Source organism: Somniosus microcephalus, chromosome 19, assembly GCF_052327205.1.
Source record: "Somniosus microcephalus isolate GS21.2 chromosome 19, FLI_Smic_1.0, whole genome shotgun sequence".
Lineage (NCBI taxonomy): Eukaryota > Metazoa > Chordata > Chondrichthyes > Squaliformes > Somniosidae > Somniosus > Somniosus microcephalus.
This window is the reverse complement of record NC_141005.1, coordinates 66,868,985-66,881,875: the sequence shown is the minus strand read 5'-3', so window position 1 is coordinate 66,881,875 and position 12,891 is coordinate 66,868,985. Positions and strand designations below refer to the sequence as shown.

General features: G+C 44.4%; 1 pseudogene across 1 annotated transcript; it reads right to left on the bottom strand.

The window, feature by feature from the left end:
- Window positions 1-1,845: 1,845 nt before the first annotated feature.
- On the bottom strand, window positions 1,846-7,322 carry LOC147104576 (immunoglobulin lambda-1 light chain pseudogene; annotated as a pseudogene). The gene is made up of 3 exons (XR_015072406.1): window positions 7,286-7,322; window positions 4,884-5,267; window positions 1,846-2,337 (listed from the first exon to the last, which is right to left on the bottom strand). The product of XR_015072406.1 is annotated as an immunoglobulin lambda-1 light chain pseudogene (transcript).
- Window positions 7,323-12,891: the final 5,569 nt, after the last annotated feature.

The following is a 12,891-nucleotide window of genomic DNA, read 5'->3' as shown; positions in this document are numbered from 1 at the left end:
TCTTATTGATTGGCGGAGCATGCTGGAGCGGCTGTGTGGCCTACTCGTGCTATTCTGTTTTATGTTCTTATCTATACTAGATGGCTTTACCAAGATGATGGAAGACATGGAGCCGGGAATTATCGAGTATTAAGGGAGGGTTTGTGTTCCTCCAAATCTGTACTCTTGTGCATCGCCCACTTCATTCACTCCAGCATTGGGGCTCCCGCTTTGAGCCGTATAGACGCTAAGCTTTGAATTTCCCTCCCTGAATGTCTCCACCTCTCCGCGCCTTTCTCTCGCCTTAAAAAGAGGGCCTCGCGTACAGTGGGGATGCCTATCCAACATCGCAGGAAAGGCACAGCGATTTTCTGATATGACACCTATTATCTGGGAGACACCATTGCTGGTGACGTCTAAGGAGCCCGATATTTAATGCAGAACTGCCTGCCGTTTGGGAGGAAGGCTTGAAGCTACACAGGGAAGAAAAGTCCCATAGTATGCCAATCTGAAAGGTGAAATTGAATACGGGTAGGAGGATTATCGGGTGCTGTAGTTGGAAATACGATGAAGTATTTTTTTCCACGCCTTGCTTGTACTTTTCCTTCAGTATTTTGGAGCCATGGTTAAGAATGCAGGGCGTGCTGCATAAATGAGGAGCTTTATTGTTTTGGGCATCAATGTAACATAGGAAGTAAGGCAGGCAACCTCGCGTCCTAAGGCAGCACGGTGGCATAGTGGTTAGCACTGTTGCCTCACAGCGCCAGGGACCCGGGTTCAAATCCGGCCTCGGGTGACTGTCTGTGTGGAGTTTGCACATTCTCCCCGTGTTTGCGTGGGTTTCCTCCGGGTGCTCCGGTTTCCTCCCACAGTCCAAAGATGTGCGGGTTAGGTTGATTGGCCATGATAAAAAAAATTGGCCCTTAGTGTTAGAGGGGATTAAATACGTGGGGTTACGGGGATAGGGCTTGGGTGGGATGGCTGTCGGTGTAGGGACCGGGTGCTAGGGTTTGGATGATCAGCTATGATCTCGTTGAATGGCGGAGCAGGCTCGAAGGGCCGAATGGCCTACTCCTGCTCCTATCTTCTATGTCTATGTCTATGTCTATGTTTAACAAGAGACCGACTTCTGGGACAAGTGGTCTACTGCTGGTGATTTCGGCGAGGGAGTGTTGAGTACTATGAGAAGCTGGAGTTACTACCATGTGAGAACAGACAGTAATTTCGATACAATTTATACACAGATGGGCAGTCAGCTGACACTTCTATAAATGTAAGTTACTTCTTGCTTTCTTTGAAGGCTTCAACCACCATTGAAATATTTCAACCTTCTGCTTTTTGAGCTAATCCCACCATTAAATTAAATTACAAAAGCATTTCTAACTCAATCTGGGAAGATAGGACACATAGTAGGAATTTTCGTTATTGTGATTAATAAGATTTTTAACACAAGATCACAAAATATGTTAGTTTTGACATATACTCCAATTGTGCTCTCTGTGTATACATTTATGTCTAGATTTTCTAAATGCTGCTTTAATCCATGTTGTAATTAAATCAAGTCACTGTTAATTTAAAAAAACGTTTTGACGTTAAATGTGCGAAGAAGCTGAGGACTAAATTATTTCGATGTTCGATTTCTGCTTGCGCTAGTTACTTACTGAAATGTAATAACGAATATACATCAAGTCAAATTGGATGTAAAAGATGGGGCTCATGAGCACAATGTATTTACAAAGCTAAAGTTGTTATCAATGGCTTTCAGTGCTAAACCGAATCGCTTCTCCCCAACACTCACTCACAAAACACACCGCAGCTAACAAATGTATATAATTCTTTATTAAACAAATGTTTCTACGTCACAATTACAAGGTTAAAGGTTTCTGCCACATTGTGAATAGATTTAAATCACTATTATAGGTCAGGCGCATGAAAATAGAAAGAAATGCACTGTCAATAACTAAACCCTGTCTTCGAGCATAAACGCGCGATGAATAACAGTTTGCACCGAGTGGGCGGGTTTTCTCTTTCACTCGCAGCCTGATCTCTTGATGCTTTGCGTGAGTTGAGACCCGAGAGACTCATGTGTAACCCCGCAGGTGTACACTTCGTGTGAGTTCCACTCGGTGGCGGACAGGGTCAGATAACTGCTCACACTGTACGTCTGGTCGGTGTCCCGTACGGTCCGAGTTGTCTGGACACCAGTGTCCGTGATCTGGCCGTCTACGCTCCACGAAATTTCTACTGACCCCGGAAAAAAGTTATTCACCAAACACACCAGGGTCGCCGCCTTTGCTGCAGAGATCTGATCGGACGCTGGCGGGAGAAGCGACACCGAAAGGCTGGACGACTCTCTGGCTGTAATGAAAAGGATTGTGTTTATTAATGAAAGATTCTGCAGTCGTATAATATACATTACACACACTAACAATGCAACTCCATGCTCAGTGGTAGCACTCTCCGCCGCTGAGCCAAAAGGTTGTGGGTTCAAGTCCCACGCCAAAGACTAGGCTGTCACTCCAGTGCAGTACAGAATGAGAGATGCATTGGTCGAGAGGCAGTCTTTTGGATGAGACGTTAAACTGTTGTTAAGCAGCCGTCGCAGGTGGCTATAAAAGACCCTGTGGCATTATTTCGAATAGCAGGAGAGTTCTCCCTGGTAACCTGGCCAATATTTATCCCTCAATCAACGTCAGTAAATCAGATTATCTGGTCATTATCACATTGCAATTTGTGGGGCCTTGCTGTGCCCAAATCGGCTGCTGCTTTTCCAAATTACAACAGTGATTACACTGCAAAAGTAATCCATTTACTGTAAAGCATTTCCCTGAGGTCATGAAAGGCGCTATACAAATGCAAGTTCCTTCTTTCATTTTCTTCCTTAAATCACAGCAGCGTAATATAGAACTAATCACGTCCTTTGAATCGAATGGCCAGACCTTTATTATCAATTTGACATCTTTCTATGGAACAAAACTAAAATCAGTATTCCCAGTATCACACAAAAATCCTTTCTTTACAAAGGGATTTAGTATTTCCTTACATATAGTGCAGAGAGGAAATCTTCCCACACAGGGATCAAATTAAGATTTAATAACTGCCACACAACGATTCATTTCAGAAGAATAATCATTTTTAAATATTGACTAACATGTGGTTGTAAAAGAAAACGAGAATTATGTTCACATACAGAGCAGTAAAATATTTGCTACCTTGAAGAATATTACATGAATAATATGTAAAACTGGAAAAAATATATTTCTGCAGGGTTTACTCCAATGGTCCCGCAGGAAATCCGGGAGAAAACTCAGTGGAAATCCTATCTCTTTGTGTTTATCATGCTAATATTTGCATACAGATCTGTAACTTTTGGTTGAAATCAAAAGCATTTTGTGACACTGATACCAAATAATACGTGGAAGGCAGAAAATAGATGTTTCCAACAGTATTCTAGTTTATATCTTTATGGTATGAATGGGCGTCAATCCAGCCTCCCACATCAGGTATTGCATGTACCTGTACATACTTGCACTGGAGAGGTACCACCAACGCTGCCTCCTCAAGGTCTTGCGAATCCATTGGCAGGATAGGCGCACCGTCAGTGTTCCCGCTCAGACCAACATCTCCAGCATGAAAGCTTTGACCACGCTTGATCAGCTCCGATGGATGGGTCATATCTTCCGCACGCCTGATACAAGACTCCCAAAACAAGCGCTCTACTCGGAGCTCGAACACGGCAAGAGAGCCCGAGGTGGGCAGAGGAAACATTTCAGGGACACCCTCAAAGCTTCCTTGAAAAAGTGCAACATCCCCACCGATGCCTGGGAATTCCTGGCCCAAGACCGCACAAATTGGATGAGAAGCATCCAGGAAAGTGCCGAACACCTCGAATCTCTTCGCAGGGAGCAAGCAAAGCCAAGCGCAAGCAGCGCAAGGAGCGCACGTCAACCCAAGCACCCCACCTACCCACCCCTTCAACCACCGTCTGCCCCAACTGTGACAGAGACTGCCGGTCCCGCATTGAGCTCATCAGTCACCTGAGAACTCATTTTTAATGTGGAAGCAAGTCATCCTTGGTTCCGAGGGACTCCCTAAGAAGAAGAAGATACTTGTACTCAAGTTATATATAAATTCGCAACCGTGAATTCCCAGCAGACATTTATATATCTAAGATCCAACTAGTAGAAACAAAGGAAAGTTGCCGACTTCAGATTAACGTATCGAAGAGTTTTCGCCCTGAGCTCTATATGTAGTATAATCACAAACCCTCTCTTTATGAAAGAAATTCGTGACACATAGCGAACCTTTCCCCTGGTGAGAAACAGTACCTGGTATCGAAAGTATGTCTTGAGCTCGGTGTTATCTGGGGTTATTAGACAAGCTCCTGGTGATTATTCCCCTTCTCATACGAAATTAACATCTGTTAAAATGTCTCAGCCCACCAGAAGTTATGGGAGACACCGATATGCTTTTACTCGCTCTCTGTATCTGTCTACCCCTCTCTATTTCTCTGTCTTTCTCTCTGTCTCTCTCTTACTCTTTATCTCTCCGTCTGTTTGACTCTGTTTTTGTATATTTGCTATCTGTGCGACGCTTTTAATGATGTTTTAACACCGATTTTTACAATCTCTGAACCATTTCTATTGTTAACTATCTCTGATTGAAAGGTGAAACTAATCATAGAATTAACACATCGTTTCCCTTAAGATTTGGAATTGTGATTGTTTTATGCCCCTAATAAACCAATCACTGTTTAAACCCTGCTTGTAACCTACAGCACCAATTGCTTCCTCTGCCTCAAATTATTACATTAATAATCCAAATGAAAATGTATTTGACAATTGCATAAAATTTAAAAAATGCATTATCAATTGTACAGAACCAATCTACTAAAAGCTACTTACTCAGAACAGTCAGCTTGGTGCCTCCACCGAAGTAAAATACGCCGGACTTCCGCCAACCACAATAATAATCGGCGTCGTCCTCGGGTTGAACCCCGCTGATGGTTAAATATGCGGCGTTGGTTGACGATTGACTCCTTCCAGAGAATCGATCAGGAATCGCGGAACCCTTGGTTTCACTGTTAAGATCATGATAGAGTAGAAATCGAGGAGCATTCCCGGGTTTCTGCTGGTACCATCCTATGTCATCGGTTCCCAAACTACCCCCAGACACACTGCAGCTTATTTTCACCGTTCCTTGCGGTGCGATGGATAACGATTGCGGTTGAGTTAACGTAATCTGCGCGTTTGAACCTATAAAAAGATGAAGCAATATTAGAGGTTGGGCTTCATATGATTAATATCGTCACTTAATATCTCTATACAACAAAAGATTAATCACAATGAATGTAACGAAACGTTTGCTGAATACTTACAAACTGCGCAAATTATCAGCCATGTGATGACACGCACCCACTCAGACATCATGAATTCAGTTCGGCTCAGAAACCTTGGCAGATTGCAGGCCGAAGATACTAATGTTTACCAGGCTAGCCTTGTCTTATCAATGTTAACAATGACGGCGTATTACCACGTGTTCGTTAATTATGCAAATGACCGCTGACATTCTGAATCCTAATTTAACATCTATGAGCAGGCCTCCACGTCACAAGACTTCCAAACTGGAGAAAGGGACATTGGCTAACAGAATCGAACTATAGTGTGATGTTGCACATCATGCACCGGATTTATTAATAAGTATGTTACCGTGTTGAAATTTATAATTGTGTAAGCAGCGTAAAGATCTCATTATTTTTCACAAATTCGCAAGGTATATATTTTTGTTCTTTCCTTTTACACATGTCAGATAGGAAGCAACTTTAATCGCTATTTGCGCCCCTCTAATGACAGTGCTGTTCTAACTGTGCAATATATAACGACAATCCTCACACACTTAGAGATCAATCCGCAGAAATTCAGCTACATTCCTAGAGAAAGTAGCATGATGATATATTACCTTTACAATGAAGTAACTTTTTATGACGTACTCAAAGATGTTAGCGCACTGTGGTGTATTTGAGCATTCTCTACCAGGTGCACTTACGTGAGAATATCTTAAAGTGAAAGCTTTAATCTAATTTATACCACACATTGATAACTGTTTCTTCAATACAAACATCAGATAATTTAGCAGGAAAAAAGTAAACATTTTGACACTGACGTTATTCCTGTTCTAATATTCTGAAGCAGTGGTTTACCTTTGGGATTGTTATACCTTGTGCGATTTGAAATTACACGGAACTGAAATAATTCACATTCGGATGGAGAAATCGGCAAATTAATGGCAGATTAAATTTAACACAGGGAAATGTGAATTCATTCATTTGTGTAGGAAGAATGAGGAGACGCAATATAAAGTCAATGGTATAATTTTAAAAGGGGTACAGGATCAGAGAGAGCTAGCGGTATGCGTACACAAATCTTTGAAGGTAGCGGAAGAAATTGGGAAAGCTGTCAAAAAAGCATATGAGATTCTTGGCTTTATATATAGAAGTATAGAGTACAAAAGCAAAGAATTTAAGCTGGAATATTGTGTCAAAGGCTTAGACAGGGTGCAGAGGAGATTTATTAGCATGGTACCAGGGATGAAATAGGTCAGTTTCGTGGAGAGATTAAAGTAACTGGGGTTGATATCCTTGGAGCAGAAAACCTTTAGGGGAGATTTGATAGACGTGTTCAAAACCATGACGGGTGGTGATAGAGTAAGTAAGGAGAAATTGTTTCCAGTGGCAGAAGGGTTAGTAACCAGAGGACACAGATATAAGGTAATTGGCAGAAGATCCAGAGGGGACGTGAGAAGAAAAACAAGTAGCAATTTGTTATAATCTGGAATGCACTGCCTGAAAGGTTGGTGGAAGAAAATTGAATAATAATCTCAAAAGATTAAATACGTGAAGTGGGGAAATGTGCAGGTCTATGACCTCATTTTTGCTGCATCATTCAGTAATCGTCTGAAACCAAACCACAGGCTTCTTTTCATAACTGTCTCATTCATCTCATTCGAGTCCCTTGGTTACAGAATATGTCACACAGGCATCGTTGACTTTACTGGTTGGCTGATTCTTAAGCCGGGACGTCCCATGCCAATCAACCGGCTGAAAGCAAAAAGTGCATTATGCAGTTCACACTGCCGTTTCTTCTTATTAGTACCTGTTCACATCTTTACAGTTTATTTAAATATTAATATCACAAATATATCTGAATCTGCACAGAATTGCACATTGAAAAGGCAATCTAAGATACAAGTTTATTGCAGCAGGATTAAAAAATAATTATAATAATATACACGACCTGCGAATATTTACCAGATTTAGACCCTATGGTATTTTGCTTGAGCGTCATTTATTATACCAGAAATGTAACATCACACGGACCCATTTTATGCAAAAAGTATCCGTAGCTACAATTTTTTAATTTTTTTAAATTCATTGATGGGATGTGGGCGTCGCTGGCTGGCTATGCCTGCATTTAGTGCCCATCCCTAATTGCCCTTGAGAAGATGGTGGTGAGCCACCTTCTTGAACCACTGCAGTCCATATGATGTAGGTACACCCACAATGCTGGTAGGAAGGGAGTTTCAGGATTTTGGCCCAGCGACAGTGAAGGAACGGCGATACAGGTCCAAGTCAGGATGGTGTGTGGCTTGGAGGGGAACTTGTAGGTGGTGATGTTCCCATGCGTCTGCTGCCCTTGTCCTTCTAAGTGGTAGAGGTCGCGGGTTTGGAAGGTGCTGTTGAAGGAGCTTTGACGAGTTGCTGCAGTGCACCTTGTAGATGGTACACACTGCAGCCACAGTGCGCCGGTGGTGGAGGGAGTGAATGTTGAAGGTGGATGGAGTGCCAATCAAGCGGGCTGCTTTATCCTGAATGGTGTCGAGCTTCTTGAGTGTTGTTGGAGCTGCACTCACCCAGGCAAGTGGAGAGTATCCCATCACACTCCTGACTTGTGCCTTGTAGATGTTGGAAAGGCTTTGGGGAGTCAGGAGGTGAGACACTCGCCGCAGAATTCCCAGCCTCTGGCCTGCTCTTGTAGCCACAGTATTTATATGGCTGGTCCAGTTCAGTTTCTGATCAATGGTAACCCCCAGAATGTTGATAGTCGGGGATTCAGCGACGGTAATGCCATTGAATGTCCAGGGGATATGGTTAGAGTCTCGCTTGTTGGAGATTGTCATTGCCTGGCACTTGTGTGGTGCGAATGTGACTTGCCACTTGTCAGCCCAAGTCTGAATGTTGTCCAGGTCTTGCTGTATATGGACACGGACTGCGTCAGTATCTGACGAGTCTCGAATGGTGCTGAACAGTGTGCAATCATCAGCGAACATCCCCACTTCTGACCTTATGATGGAGGGATGGTCATTGATGAAACAGCTGAAGATGGTTCGGCCTAGGACACTGCCCTGAGGAACTCCTGCAGTGATGTCATGTGATTGAGATGAATGACCTCCAACAACCACAGCCAACTTCCTTTGTGCTAGGTATGATTCCAACCAATGGAGAGTTTTCCCCTTGATTCCCATTGACTTCAGTTTTGCTAGGGCTCCTTGATGCCACACTCGATCAAATGCTGCCTTGATGTCACGGGCAGTCACTCTCACCTCACCTCTTGAGTTCAGCTCTTTTGTCCATGTTTGGACCAAGGCTGTAATGAGGTCAGGAGCTGAGTGGCCCTGGCGGAACCCAAACTGGGCGTCAGTTAGCAGGTTATTGCTGAGTAAGTGCCGCTTGATAGCACTGTCAACGACACCTTCCATCACTTTGCTGATGATTGAGAGTAGACTGATGGGACGGTAATTGGCCAGGTCGGATTTGTCCTGCTTTTTGTAGACAGGACACACTTGGGCAATTTTCCACATTGCCGGGTAGATGCCAGTGTTGTAGCTGTACTGGAACAGCTTGGCTAGGGGCGCAGCTAGTTCTGGAGCACAAGTCTTCAGTACTATTGCCGGAACGTTGTCAGGGCCCATAGCCTTTGCAGTATCCAGTGTGTTCAGCCGTTTCTTGACATCACGTGGAGTGAATTGAATGGGCTGAAGACTGGCATCTGTGATGCTGGGGACCTCAGGAGGAGGCCGAGATGGATCATCCACTCGGCACTTCTGGCTGAAGATAGTTGCAAATGCTTCAGCCTTGTCTTTTGCACTCACGTGCTAGGCTGCACCATCATTGAGGATTGGGATATTTTTGGAGCCTTCTCCTCCTGTTAACTGTTTAATTGTCCACCACCACTCATGACTGGATGCGGCAGGACTGCAGAGCTTTGATTTGACCCGATGGTTGTGAGATCGCTTAGCTCTGTCTATCGCATGTTGCTTCCGTTGTTTGGCATGCAAGTAGTCCTGTGTTGTAGCCTCACCAGGTTGACACCTCATTTTTCAGTATGCCTGGTGCTGTTCCTGGCATGCTCTCCTGCACTCTTCGTTAAACCAGGGTTGATCTCCCAGCTTGATGGTAATGGTAGAGTGAGGGATATGCCGGGCCATGGTGTTACAGATTGTGGTTGAATACCATTCTGCTGCTGCTGATGGGCCACAGCGCCTCATGGATGCCCAGTTTTGAGTTGCCAGATCTGTTCGAAATCTGTCCCATTTAGCACGGTGGTAGTGCCACACAACACGGTGGAGGGTATCCTCAACATGAAGATGGGACTTCGTCTCCACAAGGACTGTGCGGTGTTCACTTCCACCAATGCTGTCATGGACAGATGCATCTGCAACAGGTAGATTGGTGAGGACGAGATCAAGTAGATTTTTCCCTCTTGTTGGTACCCTCACCACCTGTCGCAGACCCAGTCTGGCAGCTATGTCCTTTCGAACTCGGCCAGCTCGGTCAGATGTGGTGCTACCGAGCCACTCTTGGTGATGGACATTGAAGTCCCCCAACCAGAGGACATTTTGTGCCCTTGCTACTCTCAGTGCTTCTTCCAATTGGTGTTCAACATGAAGGAGTACTGATTCATCAGCTGAGGGAGGGCGGTAGGTGGTAATTAGCAGGAAGTTTCCCTGCCCATGTTTGACTTGATGCCATGAGAGCTCATGGGGTCCTGAGTCAATGTTGAGGTCTCCCAGGGCTACTCCCTCCCGACTGTATACCACGGTGCCACCACATCTGGTGGGTCTGTCCTGCCGGTGGGACAGGACATACCCAGGGATGGTGATGGTGGTGTCTGGGACATTGGTTGTAAGGTATGATTCGGTAATTATGACTATGTCAGGCTGTTGCTTGACTAGTCTGTGGGACAGCTCTCCCAATTTTGGCACAAGCCCCCAGATGTTGGTAAGGAGGACTTTGCAGGGTCGACAGGGCTGGGTTTGCCGTTGTCGTTGTCATTTCCGGTGCCGAGGTCGATGCCGGGTGGTCCGTCCGGTTTTATTCTTATTGTTTTTCGTAGCGGTTGTTTACAACTGAGTGGCTTGCTAGGCCATCTCAGAGGGCATTAAGAGTCAACCACATTGCTGTGGGTCTGGAGTCACATGTAGGCCAGACCAGGTAAGGACGGCAGATTTCCTTCCCTAAAGGAATTATATCCACCGACCATTAATGAAACACAACCTCGCATGAGTATTCTCCATTGCAAGCTTTATGTGAGGCATGAGGGGTTTATTGATCTTCCTTTATCACTTGTCAGTTATCCTATGAACACTTGAAACTACAGTTACCATTGCCGTTTGGTCAACAATTGAATGAGGATGAATTAGAAATGCCCCTTTCAGGGTTCATTTTCAGCCATTTCCCCACAGAAAAAATTAGATTTCTAATGCAAAGTGTAGTCATATAAGTTTTAAAAATAAGAGGAATGGTAGTCAATTTGAAGATCATAGCCAACAAACAATTCTTTAGCCGATATATGCAATCAATACATAACTCACACCCACTGTGTTGGGAAATCCCGGTCCAGGGTGCCTAAAAGCAGTTGTCCGATCCTTCCATCCCATCTGTTAACTTGGATTTAGATAACACAGAAACAGATACTGGTAACCAAATTCTTTAAACGAAAGTTGTGATCGAAAACTTTCACTTGGCACAAAAGGTTGAAATGCAGGAAGAGAGGTAGAAGTCATTTTGCTGAATACAAGCAGAAATGCCCACTCGTGTATTATAACATGAAGAAATGTTGTACTGATTAAATCAAGTGAGTCTGATCCTCACTGATACTCTGTATGTTCGCTTTCTATGAAATAAAACAGTATATGAATTTGTTTCTGCTCTCATTTTTTCTTTCGTTCTCTGGATATGGGCATCGCTGGCAAGGTAAGCAGTTATTGCCAAACAACAACAACAACAACTTGAAGGTATATAGCGCCTTCAACGTAGTAAAAAGTTCAAAGGCTCTTCACAAGAGCTTTATCAAGCAAAATCTGACACATATTCACACAAGGGGATATTGGAACAGCTGAACAAACACTTGGTCAAAGATGTAGGTTTTAAGGAGGATCTTAAAGGAGGAGGGAGTGGTAGGGAGGTGGAGAGGTTTCGGGAGAGAATTGCAGTACATAGGGCCAATGGTAGAGCGATTATAATCGAGGCTCCACAAGAGGCCAGAATTTAAAAAGGAAATTCCCGAACTTAGATCCTAGGGAGCTGGAATGGCCATAGCTGGCAGTGAAGGGGTGCTGGAAATCAGGGATGTGCAAGAGGGCAGAATTGGGGCGTAAAGATCTCGGACGATTGTAGGGCTGGAGCAGGTTACAGAGATAGGGAGGGGCGAGGCCATGGAGGAATTTGAAGGAAAGACTGAGAGTTTTAAAATAGAGGCTTCCCACACCGGGAGCCAATATAGGTCAGCAGGGGTGAATGGGATTTGGTGGAAGTTATGATATGGGCAGCAGAGTTTTGGATGAGCTCAAGTATATGGAAGATGGGAGGCCAGCCAAGAGAACATTGGAATAGTCAAGTCTAGTGGTAACAAATGTATGGATGACAGCTTTAGCAGCAGATGAGCTGAGGCAGGACAGTCAGGCGATGTTATGGAGTTGGAAGTAGGCGGTTTTGGTGATGGACTGGGTCTGTGGTCATCTCAGGGTCAACAGTGACACCAAGATTGTGAATGGTCTGGTTTAGCCTCAGACAGTTGCCCGGGAGAGTGATGGAGTCGGTGGCTAGGGAATGGATTTTGTAGCGAGGCCCAAAGAAAATCTCTTGGGTCTTCCCAACTTTTAGTTGGAGGATATTTCTGCTCCTCCAGTCCTGGATGTCGGACAAGACATGTAATAATTTAGAGACAGTGGAGGAGCCGAGAGAGCTGATAGTGAGGTAGAGCTCGGTGTCGTCAGTTTACATGTGGAACCTAACATTGAGTTTTCGGATGATGTTGTCAAAGGGCAGCATGTAGATGAGAAATGGGAGGAGGCCAAGGATAGATCTTTGGGAGACTCTAGCGGTAACGGTGCAGGAGTATGAAAAGAAGCCATTGCAGGTGATTCTCTGGCTATGATTGAATAAATAAGAGTGGAACCAGGCGAAGTTAGCTGGATGATGGAGGTGAGGCGTTGGAGGAGGCTGGTGTAGTCAATCATGTCAAAGTCTGCAGAAAGTTCGGGAAGGATGAGGAGGGATAGGTTACCATGGTCACAATGAAATAGGTTGTAATTTACAGCCTTGATAAGGGTTGTTTCTGTACTGCAGCAGGGGCAGAAAACTGATTGGAGTGATTCAAACATGGAGTTGCGGGAAAGATGGGCACGCATTTGTGAGGCAAAAACATGTTTAAGGACTTTGCAGTTCAAGGGGAGTTTGGAGATGGAGTGATAGTTTGGAAGGACAGAGGAGTCAACGGTGGGTGTTTTGAAGAGAAGGGAGTTGACAGCAGATTTGAAGGGCAGGGAGACAGTACCCGAGGAGAGGGAACTGTTAACAATATCAGCTAACATAGGGGCCAGAAAGGGAAGTTGAGTGGTTAGCAGTTTGGTGGC